We start from the raw sequence: 18,234 nt of genomic DNA, 5'->3' as shown, positions 1-18,234 counted from the left end.
GAAAAATAATCTCAGCCTTTCTTTTTGTGGGTTTTTCTGCTCCAGGGGTTTATTACTGTTTTGGGGATAATTGTGTCAGGAGCTCTGTGTGGTAAATGTCTTTCCTCCGTCATCTTGGTTCTGTTCCCAGAAGTCCCATAACTCCACATCTTGAGAACACAGATCCAGGGAAGCTGGTTGGGCTTCCAGCCTGAACCCACTTTCACAATAATGTGAGTAATTTATAGGATATTACCAACAAATAATTTTTTTAGAGGTAGCATAAAGGATATCACCAGAAAAATTGAAGGCTAGAAAAAGGAAGTGGGCAAGTCATGTATCTAGATAGATGGAAAACTCTTAGGCAGCCCATATATTTCATTGCTCCTGCTGAAATGTCAAGAGAGCAGAAAAAGTTGCCCCCATCCCCCTTGCACATTGGCTGAGCCCCTATAAAGGACTGGAGGGATGACATGGATATGAGACACAGAGGAAGAAGAGTGGATGGGTTTTGATTTGTACCATCTACATGAGTGAGATCATAGATTCACTAATGACATATGCCACCAAATGTAATTTATTGATTCAACAAATATAATTTAGGAAAATTACTATTATGGGGAAGCACTCATTTTCACAGGAAGAAGAATGTTGGGGAGTGGAGGAAAGAGGAAAAATGGGAGGGAAAGAGAGGGAAGAATGGAAAAGAAGGTGAGAAAGAAGGTAGATGAAGGGAAGAGTGAGGAAGGGAAGGAATAAAAGATAAATTGGAGAAGGGAGTGGAGGGAATAAGTGCTTTATAAGTATCACATCATTTGATCCTCAGAACAACCCTGGGAGGTAGGTGAAGCTATTCTAGTTTTTCAGTTGAGGAAACAGAAGTTAAGTGACTTGCCCAGGGGCACAAAGCTAATAAATGTCTGAGGCCAAATTTGAACTCAGTTCTTCTTGACTCCAGGCCTAGCCTCTATGATGTGCCACTTAGCTGCCTACAAGGGAGATGGAAGGAAGAATTGGAAGGGGAAGAAGAGATAGAAAAGAAGAGAAGAGAAAAGCAGAGTGTGGGGGTAGATGACTGGGAAAAGAAGATAGAAAATGTGAGGGGGTATTGAGTAGGGAAGGGAAGAAGGGGGAGGAGAAAGGAGAGAAAAGGGAAAGGAAATGAGAAATGAAAAAAGGAGGGGAGGGGAGATGTGAGAATGGAATAGAAAAGAAAATGAAAGCCGCCATCTCGCTACAGTTTCACTGAGAGCAGTGGGAGAGGAGGGGTAAGAAAGATTTTATTGTCAATAAATTTTATGGGGAAGTGATGACAGTTGGGACTAAGTTATGAAAAATATTCCTGAATTGTAGCAGAGACAATTGATCAAATCTCACCTTTTGCAAGTCTTTTCTTGTCCTTAATAATCCTAGAGCTTCCTTCTTAAATGATCTTCGATAGGGGCAGCTGGGTGGTACAGTGGATAGAGCACCAGCCCTGGATTCAAAAGGACCTGAGTTCAAATCTGGCCTCAGGCACTTAACACTTACTAGCTGTGTGACTCTGGGCAAGTCACTTAACCCCAATTGCCTCACCAACAAAAAAGAGAAAGAAATGATCTCCGATATATTTTGTCTACAGCTTCTTTGTACAAAGGTGTTTGTGTGTTTTCTCTTCCATTAGACTGTGAGGTCCTTGAGAGCAAAGACTCTCTTTTGTCTTTCTTTGCATCTTCAGCACTTAATGCAGTGCCTGGCAGACAAAAGGTATCTAAATATTTGCTGACTTGACTCAGTGTCCTAGAAACCAAATAGTCTCTGACCTGGAATTTCATTTCCATCAACTTTTGCCACTGTGGCATAGTAGGTGGAGTGCTAGATTTGAAGTTAGGAGAGATGGATTTCGAATGCTGTGCTGACTTTCACTTACAGTGTGATTCTGGGTAAATCTCTTCACATCTCTGAAACCATTTCTTTATCTGTAAAATGAGCATCAGGACACCTTTAGTCCTGACCTCCTAGGACTGTTGCAAAGCTTGTATGAGATAGTACATGTGAAGGGCTATGTAAATGTCAGCTATTATCCTTCTTCATGCAATGGAGAGTTTGGCCAATGAGAGGCCAGATTTGCCCCTTCACTAAAACCCCATTAAGGCAATCTCTTGCCTAGCTGACCTTCTCTATTCCATTTGCAATAAGGCTGAACTCTGGGTTTTGGTTATTGTTTTGTTTTGTTTTGTTTTTAGAGGTGGCCAGCTTACAAACCAGGTACTCATCTGATTACTTCCTGTTCCTATTCCACATTTGAATTCTGCAGAACCTTCACTACCATGCTAGCCTTGTTCTTGCCAATAAACAAGCAGCCTTCCAATCCTTGGTGGGGAGGAGTGGGAGTGGAGGCAGGGGATGCTCCTTAATAAATAAATAATAAACTGATAAGCAGATCAAACAACACAACACAGAATGGGAAAGGGAACAAGGGAAAGAAAGCAGCTGCAAATAGTCTGTTTGTACTATGCTTGACAGGCCTTTCTGATGCCAAGGCTTAGGAGATTTTTTTTTTTAGTGATAGGGAAGCATTTTTCTCATCTAGAATTCAGTCTGCAGTATACTTCCTACTTTATTTATGAAAATACTGATGTGGAAACTATGTACGTGTACACACACACAATTGTATATATATAAATATGGACATGTGTCTGTGTGCATGCAACCACACATACACATGTGTATTTATACACTCCATACACATATGCATCATATACACCTAAACATAAAAGTTCTCTCACTGGGGGTGGGAGGGAAGTAACTGGCAGAATGGCTATTTAAGCCTTGGGAAGTTCTAGTTTTTATTATACAATGTCCTTTAGGACAGGTAAGGAAAACTGGTCATCACCCAAGTGGAAGAATATTGGATATGCTTTCGTGAAGCAGCCCCCTTGGGGAAAAAGGCAGGGAGTTGGCACAGTAAAGAGAACAATGGACTTGGAGACAAGAGAGTCTGAGTTCAAATCCTGCCTCAGACACTGACTAGTCATGTGTGACCTCTGGCAAATCATTTAAGATATCTCAGCCTCAGTTTCCTTATCTATAAAATGGGGACAATCATAGTATCCATCTGCCTTTCAGGGTTGTTGTGAGGATCAAAGGAGGTATTGTATGCAAAGTGCTTTTCAAACCTTAAAATACCATATAAATGGTAGTTATTATTAAAAAGGAATTCCTTGAGCCTATTTGCCATATACCCAATTTTACCCCTAGGGTGATTTCTTTTTCTTTTTTAGGAACTCAAAAAGGATTAATCATCTGTCAGCTCCATTGCCCCTGTTCCTATAGTTGAGCTGAGTTCTTCATCTCAAAGCCTTTCATTTAGGGTTATCATTAAAATTTGAGACATATACATTTGGGGGGGTGGGGCAATGAGGGTTAAGTGACTTGCCGAGGGTCACACAGCTAGTAAGTTGTCAAGTGTCTGAGGCTGGATTTGAACTCAGGTCCTCCTGATTCCAGGACCAGTGCTTTATCCACTGCACCACCTAGCTGCCCCCTGAGACATATACATTTTATAATTTTCTGGAAAAGCATCCAAGGATGCAAGAATGAATATCTTCATATCTCATAGCACTGAAGTAATACAGAAGCTTTTGAGTCCCAAAGAAAAGACTGAAATATATCCTTGGCAGTCTACACTGGCCACATTCAGCAAACTTACATCATCCTGGAAAGATGTCAAAAGAACTGGATTAGTGGGAATTTTTGTCTTTGCTGAACTTTGCCCTGGTCAGACCCCACTCCCCCACCCCCCCAGCACATCCCATTTTGAGGGACTTGTTTTTAAAAAGGACACTGTAAGATTGGAGAGTCTAGATGAAGATGACCAGGATGGTGAAGTGGTATGCCATACCAAAAAAAAAAAAAATGATGGAAGGAATTAGGTCCATTGAGCCTGGAGAAGAAGAGAAGGCTTAGGGGGGGCTGTGATAGTTAGTTGTCTATTAGGATCTAAAGTTCTGTTATGTTTAAGAGAGAATAGAATTGTTCTGCATAGCCCCAGAATGGGGGGGGGGACTGCAGAAAGAGATTTAGGCTTATTGTCAAGAAGAACTTCCTAACAATGAGCATCACCTAAAAGTGGAATGTGCTGTCTTCAGCCATAGTGGAATTTCTCTCAGGGATGGTCTCAACTGAAGGCTGGACATGCCTAGTTGAGAATGATGGAGAGAGGACTCTTGGTTTTGTTCAAACACAGGTTAGACAACATGCCCTCTGCTGTATTTTCTGATTCTGAGACAGTGGTTCTGTGATTCTGAATTAGTGAATTAAATTCTGAAGCAGTGTGGCTGAGAAGCAGAACAGTATTGGAGTCAGGAAACCTGGGTTTGAATCTGGCCGCAGAGACTTACTAGAGCTTTGCAACTGTGGGCAAGTGGAGACCTCTATGGGCTTCAGTTTCTTCATCAATCAACGAATTAATTTGCACTTAATTCTTAAGCACCTACTATGTGCCAGACACTAAGTTAAGCACTGAGGATACAAAGAGATGCAAAAAATAGTCCCTGCCCCTCAAGGAGCCTACCATCTAGCGCGAGGGGGGGGGGACTGCACATAAACAAATACATATAAGGACCTCTAATATCCCTTCCAGTTCTAAATCTATAATCCCATGAAGGAACAAAGTATCCATGATTAACAATCCTGATTCGATCTGATACCTAAGAAAGGAGAATATAAAGGATAGCTCCCACGGGAAGTTTCCTTGGATACAGGCTACTAGAGTAAAGGTTCCCTTTCCTGAGAAATAATCCTCTTCCTTCTGTGGTATTCATCTGTACTGGTGTTTGTTTTTCCATTTCTATAGAGGGTTTTGTTCTCCAGAAGGAGTGCTCAAGTTCAAGGTCCTGCCACCTGTTCCTTTGTCTAAGTGCAGCTCCCCAAACTACCTTTAGAATGTTATTAGAACAGTTTCCAAGGCACTGTCTCACTGAATGGAGCTATAGACTTCAGGGTTAGCCTTTCCTGCCACCAGGTGGAGACTGGCTCAAATGTACAATTAAGACCCAGCAACAAGATGGGCACAATTCTCTTCCCCAAGCCATGTGGGATTAAAGGCACAGACAGGGGCTCTTTAAGGTGTTATTTCTTGTATCTAATTGGTATTAAAATGCTCTCTAGGGGCAGCTAGGTGGTACAGTGGAGAAAGCACTAGCCCTAGATTCAGGAGGACCTGAGTTCAAATCTAGCATCAGACACTTGACACTTACTCGCTCTGTGACCCCGGGCAAGTCATTTAACCCTCATTGCAGAAAGAAAGAAAGAAAGAAAGAAAGAAAGAAAGAAAGAAAGAAAGAAAGAAAGAAAGAAAGAAAGAAAGAAAGAAAGAAAGAAAGAAAGAAAGAAAGAAAGAAAGAAAGAAAGAAAGAAAGAAAGAAAGAAAGGTCATCTCAGCCACATGGGCTACCTAAGTACAGGGACTGTTTCTCCTGAAAGTTTACTCTGTTTTCTTTTTGTTTTTGTTTTTGTTTTTTTTTCAGGGAAATTGGGGTTAAGTGACTTGCCCATTCATACAGCCAGTGTTAAGTGTCTGAGGTTGGATTTGAACTCAGGTCCTCCTGAATCCAGGGCCGGTGCTCTATCCAAAATTTTGCTTTGTTTTGTTTTTTTAGTGAGGCAATTGGGGTTAAAAGTGACTTGCCCAGGGTCACACAGCTGGTAAGTGTTAAGTGTCTGAGACCGGATTTGAACTCAGGTACTCCGGACTCCAGGGCTGGTGCTCTATCCACTGCACCACCTAGTTGCCCCTGAAAGTTTACTTTGTCACTAAGGGCAGGAATAGTCAAATTATGCTTTGGTAAGTCAGCAAATTCAAGCACTGTTATGCTCCAGAGGGAGGTGACATCATCACTGCCCTCTGCTTCAGCCACTATCATAACTGGTCCTAGGTCACCAATGAACTCATCAAGATGTGGGACCTCCAGGGCAAGATCATTGTGGATGGATGAAGTAGGAAGTGATCTTTCCCAATGTCTCTCCTTCACTTGCACTAATGATGGGCAAGCCATTTTTGCTGGACACATGGATAACTTGGTATGAACATGACAAGTAACTGTTAGTACTCAGCAAAAGAGTGAACCAGAACTCAGAAATAAGAAATAAAGAACCTTGGGCCAGCAACATGGCACAATGGATAGAAAACCAGCTGTGGAGTCAGGAGGACTTGAGTTCAAATCTAACCTCAGACACTTGACACTTACTAGCTGTGTGACCCTGGGCAAGTCATTTAACCCCAATTGCCTCACCCCCCAAAAAATTAAATTAAAAAAACAAAGAACTTAATTGCTATGTTTTGGAGGAAAAGAAAGCAATGGGAGTCACTTTTCCACTCTGACAGAAAAGGATCCCATGAGGCATTTTGAACTTACAACACCTTTCCTCCCCACAACTACCAAAGAAGGATTAGACAAATATGAAGAATTTTGAAAAAAAATGGGAGAACTCATGGGATCTGATGCAGAGGCAAGTAGTATAAGCAGAGTCAGAAGTATTTGCTTCAGACATTTACTATCTGTGTGACTCTGCGCAAACCATTTAACCTCTACCAGCCTCAGTTTCCTTATCTGTAAAATGAAAGGATTGGCCTCTAAAGTCTTTCCACGTCTAAATTTATTATCTCATTATCTCGATTTGCAGTTGCCTCAGTCATATAAAGGAAAACAAGACCAAAAGGCCTCAGAATGGTGATTGATGATGGAGCATATCTCTTACCTTTCTGTAAAGAGGGTATGGTCTGTGGATGTGGAATGAGGAGTATATTATCTGATGCAGGCTATTGCATTTTTTTATTACAAGGAACATTCTATGAGGTGGTTTGGGGAACTATAGTGATTTTTTAAAAATAAGAATATATTAAAAGAATCCTTCTTAGAAACTACAACCTTTTGTTTTTTTTTTCTTGTTTTTTTTTTTTTTTTTTTTTTTTAGGCAATGGGGGTTAAGTGACTTGCCCACGGTCACACAGCTAGTAAGTGTCAAGTGTCTGAGGTCGGATTTGAACTCAGGTACTCCTGAATCCAGGGCCGGTGCTTTAACCACTGCGCCATCTAGCTGCCCCACAACCTTTTGTTTTCTGATCTAATCCAATCTCTCCATACCAACAGGATCACAATAAAGAAAATCTCCATAAACCTTTGAGCCTGGACACTTTTCACTTTCTTAGGAAAGAGTGTAATGAATAAGACTCAAATAATCTAATTATTCAAATTAAAGTAAGTCCCTTACCCCTTTTCTGCATTCAACCAATGACAAAGGAGTTTCTCCTGGTGTACTAATGTCCTCATGTCAGAAAATAAGCCACATAACTCAAAAAATAAACATAACAAATAGGTTGAAAACCCCACTGGCTCTGACCAATCTGCTATCTTGTCCCTGACAAGTGTGATCTAAGCATGTTCTACAGAGAGAAAAAATGATAATTGCCAGGTGACTCAGTAAATTGTTCTGGGGATCAGAAAGACCTAAGTTCAAATCCTTCTTCAGATATGTACCAGTTGTGCACCCTTGGAGAAGTGACTAAACTTCTCTATGCCTCAGTTTCTTCATCTGAAAATGGGGATAATAATAACACCTGTCTCTAAGTTAATGTAAGATAATGTCTATTAACTGCTTTCTAGACCTTAAGTGCTAGTTATCATTATTGTTGTTGTGTTGGGCATGTGGTCCCAAATATCCCTCACTTTTCATTAACTACCCAGTATAGATCAATAATCCACAAGTTTTTAAGCCTATTATGTTTACAGATTTACAGCCTACAACCTATGGAAGTAACATGTGCTGTAATAATATTATGAACTGTGTAAAGTAATGTTAGCTCTGGACCTTTCCTGAAAGAAGCAGTATGATGTGGAGAGATCACTGAATTTGGAGTTGGTGCTGATTATAAAAAATAATAACAATAATAATTGTTATTCTGATTATTGTTATAGCACTCAATTATTATTTTTATCAGCATCAATATTAGTAATACTATGACATTACTTTTCATTTGGTAGGTACTCAATGACTAGTGACTATCTTTGGAATTTATCCAAAGAAATTATTTCTCAGATTTTGATCTCTTCTTTCTCTAACCATCAATAGGCAGCAAGGTTTTTAATGTTTCTTCTTACAAGCCTGAACTGGACATTATGTTCCCATGCCCAGGACACTACAGGAGAAGGCTCTGAATAAAGAGCAGGCAGTATTTTTATTTATTACCCAAATAAATAACCAGACAATGGGACACTTAGTGGACAGTTTGAATACCAGCTAGTCAATATTTACAAGGACTGAAGACAGAGATGTACTGTATAACTTATTTATAACCCAGGCCAGTGGCTGATAACAACCCCCCTCTATGCCTGTCCAGAAATATACCTGCCCAGAAGTAGAATCTAGTCTGCCCCAGTCAGAACTAGAAAGAATGCAATAACTCCATTTCACCAAACCCAAAAGTTACTGAAATTCCCCCTTACTGTCCCCCTTGAGCTTTTGCCACATTTCTATGGAACTAGCTTCGCTGTCCAACACTATATACTTCAACGACAGGCATATATTGTATTGAGACGCTCCAGGTAGTCATGGTCAAAGGAAGAATATTAGAAAGGCTTGAAATACTGGAAGGCAGGCTGCTCTTTTTGTGAACATATCTTGAATTCCAAAGCAAAATGCAGTCCATTTGTTTACAACCACATGAGGCTTCATCATTCCCAACTGCCAAGATTTAGTGTCCCAAATGAGCTGACTTAGAGACATATGATGCTAGTTCACAGGTCTGGGAGGTACTCCAAATTTTTCCTTTGCGAGTGACAATGTGTCACCCGCAGAGGACATCATTATTGTCAAAGGCATTGTCTCTTACGAGCAAAATACTTGGTCAGCCAACATCAGTGAAGTGCTTTCATTGTTGGGATCATCATTTCAGATGTGTAATTTCACTGATGTGAGGAACTCTCAATGTGGAAACTCCCTCCACTCATGCAGATCAACGACCCCTCTGTAACTTATCCTGGGGCATTTCCTGGAGACACTGAAAGGATCATGTCACTCCATCAATCACAATGTATTTATTGAGAGCTTATTATATTAAGTGTGTTAGGTACTGAGCATACAAATACTGAGATGAAATAGCCCTTGCTTTTAAGGATCTATAGTCAGAGACATGTATAACACATATACACACATTCATTAATGTGGGCATATATGTGGGTGTGGGTGTGTGTATGATGTAACAGATATGTATGTGTGTACATACACACACACACACACACACACACACACACACACACACATATATATATATACTAAATAAATTCAAGGTAATTTCGGAGAAGGCACCATCACTTGGAGATCAAGAGAGGTCTTATGTAGGAAGTAGCATTTGAGCTGAGCATTGAAGAAAACTAGAGATTCTAAGTTACTTTGCTAATGATTGCATAGAAAATGTTTACTAGAGGCAGGGCTTGAACCCAAATCTTACTTAGTCCAAAGTCAGAACTCTTTTCATTAAGCCATAATAGGTATCTAATTAGGATCACATATACATATGTGTGTATGTATGCATGTATCATATAGGTATGTGTTGTATAAGTATAGATTGATGTGTATATACATATGTATATATGCATGCATATGCACATGCATGTATGCGGGCACATGCATATATGCCATTTTGACAAATAAAAGGAAATACGTGTATGTATTTATATAGGCATTCATATAGATTTATTGGGGCCAGATACATTAAAATATATAAAAATCTGGATAATTCAAGGAGACTATTCAAGTCCTTTCCCGGAAATGGAAAAATGACTAAACAATATGCAATAGGTAAAACAATATTCAGTCATTTCCAGTTTCTGTATGCTTCCAGTGTGATCAATGTGACTGAGAAGTTTGCAAAGACAACTCTCCACCCCCACTACCTCCCACGTATAAGCTAGCCTCCCCAACAAAACTTTCCAGAGATCCAGATTAACAGGGGAGTTAAAAGATATTTCCCTAGAAAACCTAATTTTGATGAATCCATGATAACATCCGTGTGAGTACTCCCCTGCCCCCTGTCCAGTATAGATTTCATCTCTCTTGTGCCTTCTCCTTTGTAATTCGCAGCCACATATTTTCAGAAATCTACCATTGAGGTTTTACTTAATAATTTGTGGAACTTCCTCAGATTTGGTTCATATCTTGAAGATACTAGTGCAACAATCTGCTTGTCCATATATTGTCTTTCATTGTTGCTACATGGCCAACCCATCTTCTTTACCAGTCAGACCTAGCTTTCCCCATGACTTTTGCCCTATGTCTCAAGTCATTACTGAGAATTTGTGATAGCCTTTTCACACCTGTCAAGTGTTTTTCCACTGTGTTTTAGATTACCTACACATTTGATTGGTTCTAGATTGTGGTGCTCAATACTTCACAGCCATGGGAAAGGTACAAGGCTGGAGACATGGACCTTTGTGAGTAACTTGGGGTCATTGAAAGTGCTATGTAGGGGGCAGCTAGGTGGCACAGTGGATAAAGCACTGGCCTTGGATTCAGGAGGACCTGAGTTCAAATCTGACCTCAGACACTTGACACTTAATAGCTGGGCAAGTCACTTAACCTTCATTGACCCACAAAAAAAAAAGTAATATGTAATTTCCCAAATGTGATCCAACTTGACTGTCTTCTCTTATTCAATTCTATGACCAACTGGGTCCATCTGCAATATTTATCTAATATATATTGAATGGATGAACTCAACATCCCTCCAGCTGCATGTCATAACCTGCACAAAGGATGTTTGCTCACCACTTTGATTTTTTTAAATTATTATGAACATTAGTGAAGGTTTTTTTTAGTATTCCAGGAATGCCTGGAATTAGCAAAAGATCTGACAACTGGAGCATCTTAACAATAAAGAAGCTTTCTGTGTAGACTTTGAACAACATGTTCTCTGAAACACAAAGACCTTAGGTGAGCATCCATCTCCCCTTTTGTGTCTTGTTTACTGACAGTATTTAATGGATAACGGGAAATTTTTCTCATGAGTCAAAGCCATCCTAGGGTAGTTGGAGAGGGAGGCACTCTTTAAAGACAGCCTTTATGCCCACATTTTGTTCTCTCCAGTCAAATGCTATTAAAACAACAACAACAACAACAGCTACAAACAATAAACATATTAAGAGCTTCTATTCTCTGCATCTTTCAATCAGACATGAGCCACCAAAATTGTGGTTTGCTGTAGTAAAATGTTAGCATAGCTGACAGCATAGTTGTCCCCTTTCTCGTGCTTTCATATACTGTATCCCACCTGCATACACAGACCATTCTTGTGATTTTAAATAGATGAGAACATAAGCACATAAGTCAGTGGTTGCCATTGTCATCTTCTTTGCCCCATTTATAGTAAAAAAGTACCATTTGTCATCTTTGTACTCTTTTGGGAATTTTCCCTTCTTTGAGGAATTAAAATATATTTCTTCCTGAGAGCATTTAACATTGTGTCAGTGACCATGCAGATTTCTTCTGTGTATAGCTGACAAGGGTCAGGTTTTGTACCCAAATTTATTTTTTTCAAGTGCCATTTGTTAGCCTTTGCTCCCTCCTCAAATTATGGCCCCAGGAAGATAGAGCAAGCTGAACTCAAAAGACGAAATTCTTGGGAAGCTTGATTTCTCCATCTTAGTATGCCTACGAGTAATCTCAACCCCCTTGCAGTAAGGGCTCTCTTTTATTCCTCTTGGTTCTATCCCCAATTCCACTTATAGGATGAAATGTTCTTGAATTATTTCTCTTCCAGATAACTGAAGTGACATATCAGCATGATATAAGAATATGATTTAGTAATATAACAATGTATTATAATATGACATGACATAACACAAGTAACAATATCATAACATAACCTTAAGCTGTGAGACTTCTATGTAATATCCCAATTATTAATAATGCCTCCAGAGAGTCAGTGTAGTATAGGAAAAAAAGCCCTGAACTCAGAATGAGAAGAGACCTAGGTTGAACCCACTTCTTACATTTATTAGTTGTGTAATCATGTGTAAGTCATTCAAACTCTTTGATCCAGAGTTTTCTCACCTGTAAAATAGAGATGATAGTAACAACTGTAGTACCTGCTTCCATGGGTTGTCATGAGGATCAAATGAGATAAGGCATATAAAAGCATTTTGTATACTTTAAAATGCTATACCAACAATGTCAACAGTTTTTAACATTGTTATCACAATGGATATTGAGAGCATAAAAGGCAAATATGATGGTTCCACCACTGTCGCTAAGGAGAATCTGTTCCTATGGAAATGTCTTGCTGGTCTGTTTCACTTGATGTCTTTTTGTTGTACTCATTCTAGTAGTGTCGGTGATGATATGGTGTAGTAGATGGGGGAACTAAACTTTGAATGAGGAAGATGTGGGTTCAAATCCTGCCTTCGACACTTTTATTAGCTGTATGACACTATGGAAGCCAGTTAACCCTTTCATGCCATCATCTGTAAAATGGTCCCTTCCGTTTCTAAAATGATTATCCTACTAATAAATGCACTCAGAATAGACCACATGACATGTTTTCTTTAGGTTCATTTTTCTCCTCAAATCTTTCTCAATATCTTGTGAGGTGATACTGTAAAACTGTTCTCCTAAAAACATAATAATGGTGCATCCATGGAGGCATGATTATGTTAACTTGCCCAATGTGCCACCAGCAGGCTCAGGTTTTGAAAAGCCTTGCTAATTTGTACACTGCCAGTGATTTATATATTATAACATTGAAGCTAAAACCCAGCATATAGGAGGAGGAAGGACCCACTTAATAAATCCAGATAGGAATTTTTTTCTCCATGACTTTGTTATAAAATGTCCCTTCTATGTAATCAATGTGTTTTAGCACTGAGTATGCACAAATCAGTACTAAGTTCAGAGCTGTGACAATATGTCATATATTGTAGTTTCGTAATTGAATTCAGTTTTGCATTTTCCCCAATAGTGCATAGTTAACTACTGAGAGCTGGAAAACACTTCAATTTTTTTCTCATCTTCTTTGGGACCTAAGGTAATTTAAAATAAATTATTGTAAAATTTTCCAAACAGCCTGCTTATTTTTTCCCCATTCCTTCTCATTAGCATCGTGGTAAGCATATTTTAGGTGGGTGAAAAAATGACCTGGCTCTTTCCATTTTTGAATACCTTGCAAAATGAGTTTCTGTGAATGATTTAGCAGCTCACAGTGGTTCTCAGAGGTAATTCATATCAGATGGTGGCTGTCAGGGTTGACAGGGTCTGTTCAGTCCGACATTTGTATTTCTGATACATTGCCTCGCAGTGTCCTGACCTAACAGAATCCGCCCCAGCAAATGACAGGGCCTGACATAACATCATTCGACAGCCAGGCTGATTGGTTATGCAACATTCTTCTAAAAAGCCAGAATGTGGCCATAAATCAACAGAACCATCCTTAGGCATCCTGCATGTGACAAGTCTTGTGCTGTCTCTTTAGAGGGGCTGGGAATTGCTGCCCAGTTGCAAGGGCTCTCTGAGGAATGCCGGTGTCTGAGGGCTTGTGACTTCCCCAACCTACAACCTGCACCACCAGGCTGACCATTAACCTTCCATACTCAGTGTGCTACAGAGGAAAGACGGCTGGAGGTAGGGAACCCAAAGGAGGAAGTTAGCTGTGTAACGGATACTCCTTCCCCCATGGTAATACAAATTCTTGTTTCTTTCAGGACCTGTGCACCTTCTCTAACAAATAGAGCTCCCTGCAATTCTATCACGAGTATTTCTAGTACCTAGAATAAATGCCTCAAAAGGAGTCAAGGGAACGCAGCAAGGCAAACTCAGCTGATAATGGTAGGAAATCTCAAGGGTAAACCTCCGACCCCAGAACACAATGCCCTCTGGTAGGATAAACCAAGAACATCAATAGGCAGGGGCCTCAGGACTACCAGATTGCAGCATAGGAATTCCCATACTGTTGTGGGAGAGAGCAGGACAGGCCTGGGCAGGGAAGATCCTCACTTTGAGGGGCAGCAGACATCTGGAGGAAGCAAGTCATCCTTTAATTTTCAATGTCAGATAATTTTGCCATCTAAGTGCTTGAGGCAGCGTTGTATAACAGATAGAGGACTGGCCTGGGAATCAAGGAGAACCTGGCCTCAAGACCCACCTCTCACTCACACTAGCTTTGTCACCAGAGACAAGTCACTCAACTTCTAAGGGCTCAGGGCAACTCCTTATGACAACTCCTTGGAACGTGCCCATGCCAATGAAATCATAAGTCTGGTCCAAAACCAAAATTATTTCTGTTTGCCAAAGGTATACAGGTGTTAGCCTATTCTCAGTTCTAACATTCTGGGGCAAAGGCCTTGTTCCTTTTCCCTTCTTATCACCCTGACTCATCTAATCATCATGTCTGATCCTAGGCGTCAACACTGACCCAAGTCAATTCAACTCAGTAGGAATTGTAGTAAAAGGACTGGATTGTTAGAGTCAGAAGACCTGAATTTAAATATCAGCTCTACAATTTACTAGCTGTGAGGCCTTGGCAAAGTCATTGCTCTTCTCTCACCCTCTGTTTCCTCAGATGTAAAATGAAGAAATTAGCTTAGGTATCCTCTGAAGTCCTTTGTAGCTTTAAATTTATAATCTTATGTTCTCTGACTTCTGAACATTCTCATGCCTCACTTTTTTTGTGTGTGAGGTAATTGGGGTTAAGTGACTTGCCCAAGGTCACACAGCTAGTATTTGATAAGTGTCTGAGGCCAAATTTGAACTCAGGTCCTCCTGACTCCAGGGCCAGTGGTCTATCCACTGTGCCACCTAGCTGCCCCTGAACATTTTCTAATTCTCTATTGGGAATTCTGCTCAATGTCCACTGACTACAAGGTACTCTTCTGGGTACCCCATTTAGTTATTGACCATATATTTTTGAAAATATTAAACAAGTAAGGAGACTCCTTATTCCCTCCCATTACCACTGACTCCCATAAGCAGAGGAGTCAGGAAGGAGAATTTTTTTCCTTGACCTCTTAACTGAACTCAAGGGCAGACTCACCATAAGACATAGCACAGTATACATTGTCTACAGTAACAACAATATTGTTTTAAGAATGACTTTGAGCAAAGAAGTCATTTTGATTATTATAAATATCCAAATTAACTATAAAGGACATATGAAGAAAGAGGTTATCTGCATCCAGAGAAAGAACTGATAAATAGAAACATGTATAGAATAATTTTACATACAGATACCTATTTGTGTCTAATGGTAGCTATCTCTAGGGCAGGGGGAGGAGGAGAAAAAAGAAAAGTAAAAGGGGAAATTTATATTATAAATTTACTATATATTTAAAAGGAATAGCAAGTTGTACATAAAAGATTTGCAATTTTGTGTGCAATTATCTTTTTTATTATGCTCTGCTATGGAAATGCTTATTTTATTCTATAAATTAAAATTCAAATAAATGTGAAAAACCCACAGCATTTGCATTTGAACATTTGAACAGCACAGTGCATTTGAACAAGCACCATGACTTAAGTCAGAAGGCCTGTAAATGAATCCTAGCTCCAACTTTTAATACTTCAGTGACCACAGACACATCGCTGAATATCTCAGAGCCTCAATTTCTTTATTTGTAATATATGAATAATGATACCCACATTACCCACCTCAACACCATTGCTATAAGGACCAAAAGAAATGATGTACACACTAAGGGTGTCAAACTCAAGAAATAGGTCCTTGTGAACCACATATTGACTTAAAAAACACAAAGTAACATTATTTAGGTTATATTGTATGTTTTTATTGTGTTGGGCATTTTTCAATTACATGTAAATCTGATTCCAGCACACTTGGGAGTTTTGCTGCCCAAGTGCCCCTTGGGTCAAAAGGTTGACACCTCTGGTACACATAATTCATTTTACAACTAAAAGTGTCATATAAATGTTATGGGGAAAACAGCCCGACTTTGTCTCAGAATTCACTGGACCCCAGGCTCTAACTTCCTCTTGGTTTTCTTTTTCTCCCCCAACAAACAATTGTCCTCAAGAATCTACTAATAGGGATATTATCTAGCTGCACATTTTTTAATGCTTAAAGAGATTGGTGCTGGAGGCCAGGACCCATTTTAGAATAAAAATACTGTCACCACTCCTCTCTTGATTCGCAGAATCTCAGAGTGGAAAGAAGTCATATAGTCCATATCATACTTGAAAATTAATCCCCACTGTCAAGTGATAAATGATTATCTAGCCTTATGTTAAAGACCTCCAAGGACAGGGGACCCTCTCCCCTATTCTACTTTTGGATAGCTCTAATTGTTAGAAGCTAGGTGATACAGTGGATGGAGAGCCAGACCTGGAGTCAGGAACTCATCTTCATGAGATAGACAGACAGACAGGCAGACAAAGAGAGGGGAGACAGACAGACAGTGACACAGACAGAGACAGAGACGGAGACAGAGACAGAGACAGAGGGAAGGCGGGGAGAGAGATTTTAACCAAGGCTGGAACATTTTGCATAAGACTTTCCTAATTTGTAGCTAGAATGGTGACTTAATGCTTCATGCCTTCATGAGGGGGCAAGAGTTGACATGGGAGCTTTGGAGAATAGAAAATTCATTTCTTTCTTTGAGTGAGTTCATCTGTGGTTCTAGATGTTGTTCAGGACCAACCCCAAGGATTGGAGAAGAAAAGATACTTTGCAAGCAGCAAGTACATGGGGAAAGCAGATGCCTCAACATGTCCTTGACTTCCAGCTTGCTTCCCTAGAGACTTTGAGGAATTTTTCCTTTGATGATATTGAAGCCAAATCTTGCTTGAGCCAAATCTCATCTTACTCTTACCTAATGCACTTATTCACTCTCATGTATTTTCTTCCTTATTATAATCAGTTGAATACCTCCAATTTCTGCTCAATATCTCCTTGAATAAATGTGCTCATTATATCTAATGGCCTTTTGTTTAACTTGAATTTGATGCAGAGTCAAACCTTCAGATGTAAATGTGGGTTATTCTCTCCCTTTAAGGGATATTGTCCAAGAAAGCACCACGAACATAAAAACTGTGCTCCAATACCGATGATACTCAAGAGGGAAATATATCCAAGTCTGGTACCCCTCTCTCTCTCTCTCAGCAGAAAATATAATGGCTAGTCTCATTGCCCCTTCTCCTGATCCCTTCAATACAGTAATCATAGCGTCCTTTTAAGAGGGGTGATCAGTATCCCAGGGATATCTATCCATTCTTATCCTTGAGCTTCTCTCTATATATTTAGATATCCCATATGAACATACACATCTTACATTAGCAGCATACACCTCAAACATATTATGGAGATAGGCTTTTGTTTTAGGGAGAAACTTGGGGTCATTTAAAACATGACATAATGAAGACATAATGAAGAAAGGCTCACAGCTGAGCATGGGTGCAGTTTAACAGTGCACTTGGATAGCTGCCAACCCAAGAATTAACATTTTGATGGGACCCTTTCACCCTCAAATGGCTCCTGGCAGATGGTTTCATTGTCTCCGCATATGGGGAAAATTTTTCAGTGGTTCTCCTATTAGCTACCAAGTAAAGGTCAGACCCCTTTGTATGGCTTTCAAGGTCCTGGATAACCTGGCGCCATTCTAAGTTTCCAACTTTATCCCACATTTCTGTTCATACTCTAAGCTCCAGTCAACCTGGAAGAAGTGAAAAGTATTGGAAAATTCATTGGATTTGACATCAGAAAACCTAGGTTGGAATTTTGGCTCCATCACTTACAACCTGTTTGACCTTAATAGGTCACTTCCCCAATATTGGCCAATTTCCCCATTTACAAAATTAAGAAAGTAGAAGATATGATCTTTAGTTTTCTCCAGCCCCAAATAACTACATTTCTATTAAAACAGAATCTTGACCAAGTCTCATATTTTCCTGCTTCCATAACTTTGATTCAGCTATTTCTTTTGTTTCTGACATATTCCTTCCATCCCTTCAAAGGTAACTTTCATGCTGCCTTCAACATGAAACCTCTCCTGAGTCCCCAGACCCCATGTAATGATTTTTTCCCTTGGTTCACATTGCAATTTGTCTTACACCTTTCTAATTCACTCACTCTTCAATATCACGATGAATGTACATAACATACACACTCATTTTTAGGAGATTAGTTTTCAACGAGTTTAGCAAAAAGAATAGTAAAACTAAATTCTCCCTGCAGCCTGTATGACTTGCCCAATCCCGTCTTCTTTATTCCCACCC

Source organism: Dromiciops gliroides, chromosome 1 (assembly GCF_019393635.1).
Source record: "Dromiciops gliroides isolate mDroGli1 chromosome 1, mDroGli1.pri, whole genome shotgun sequence".
Lineage (NCBI taxonomy): Eukaryota > Metazoa > Chordata > Mammalia > Microbiotheria > Microbiotheriidae > Dromiciops > Dromiciops gliroides.
The sequence above is the reverse complement of the archived record's forward strand: the minus strand, read 5'-3'. Positions refer to the sequence as shown.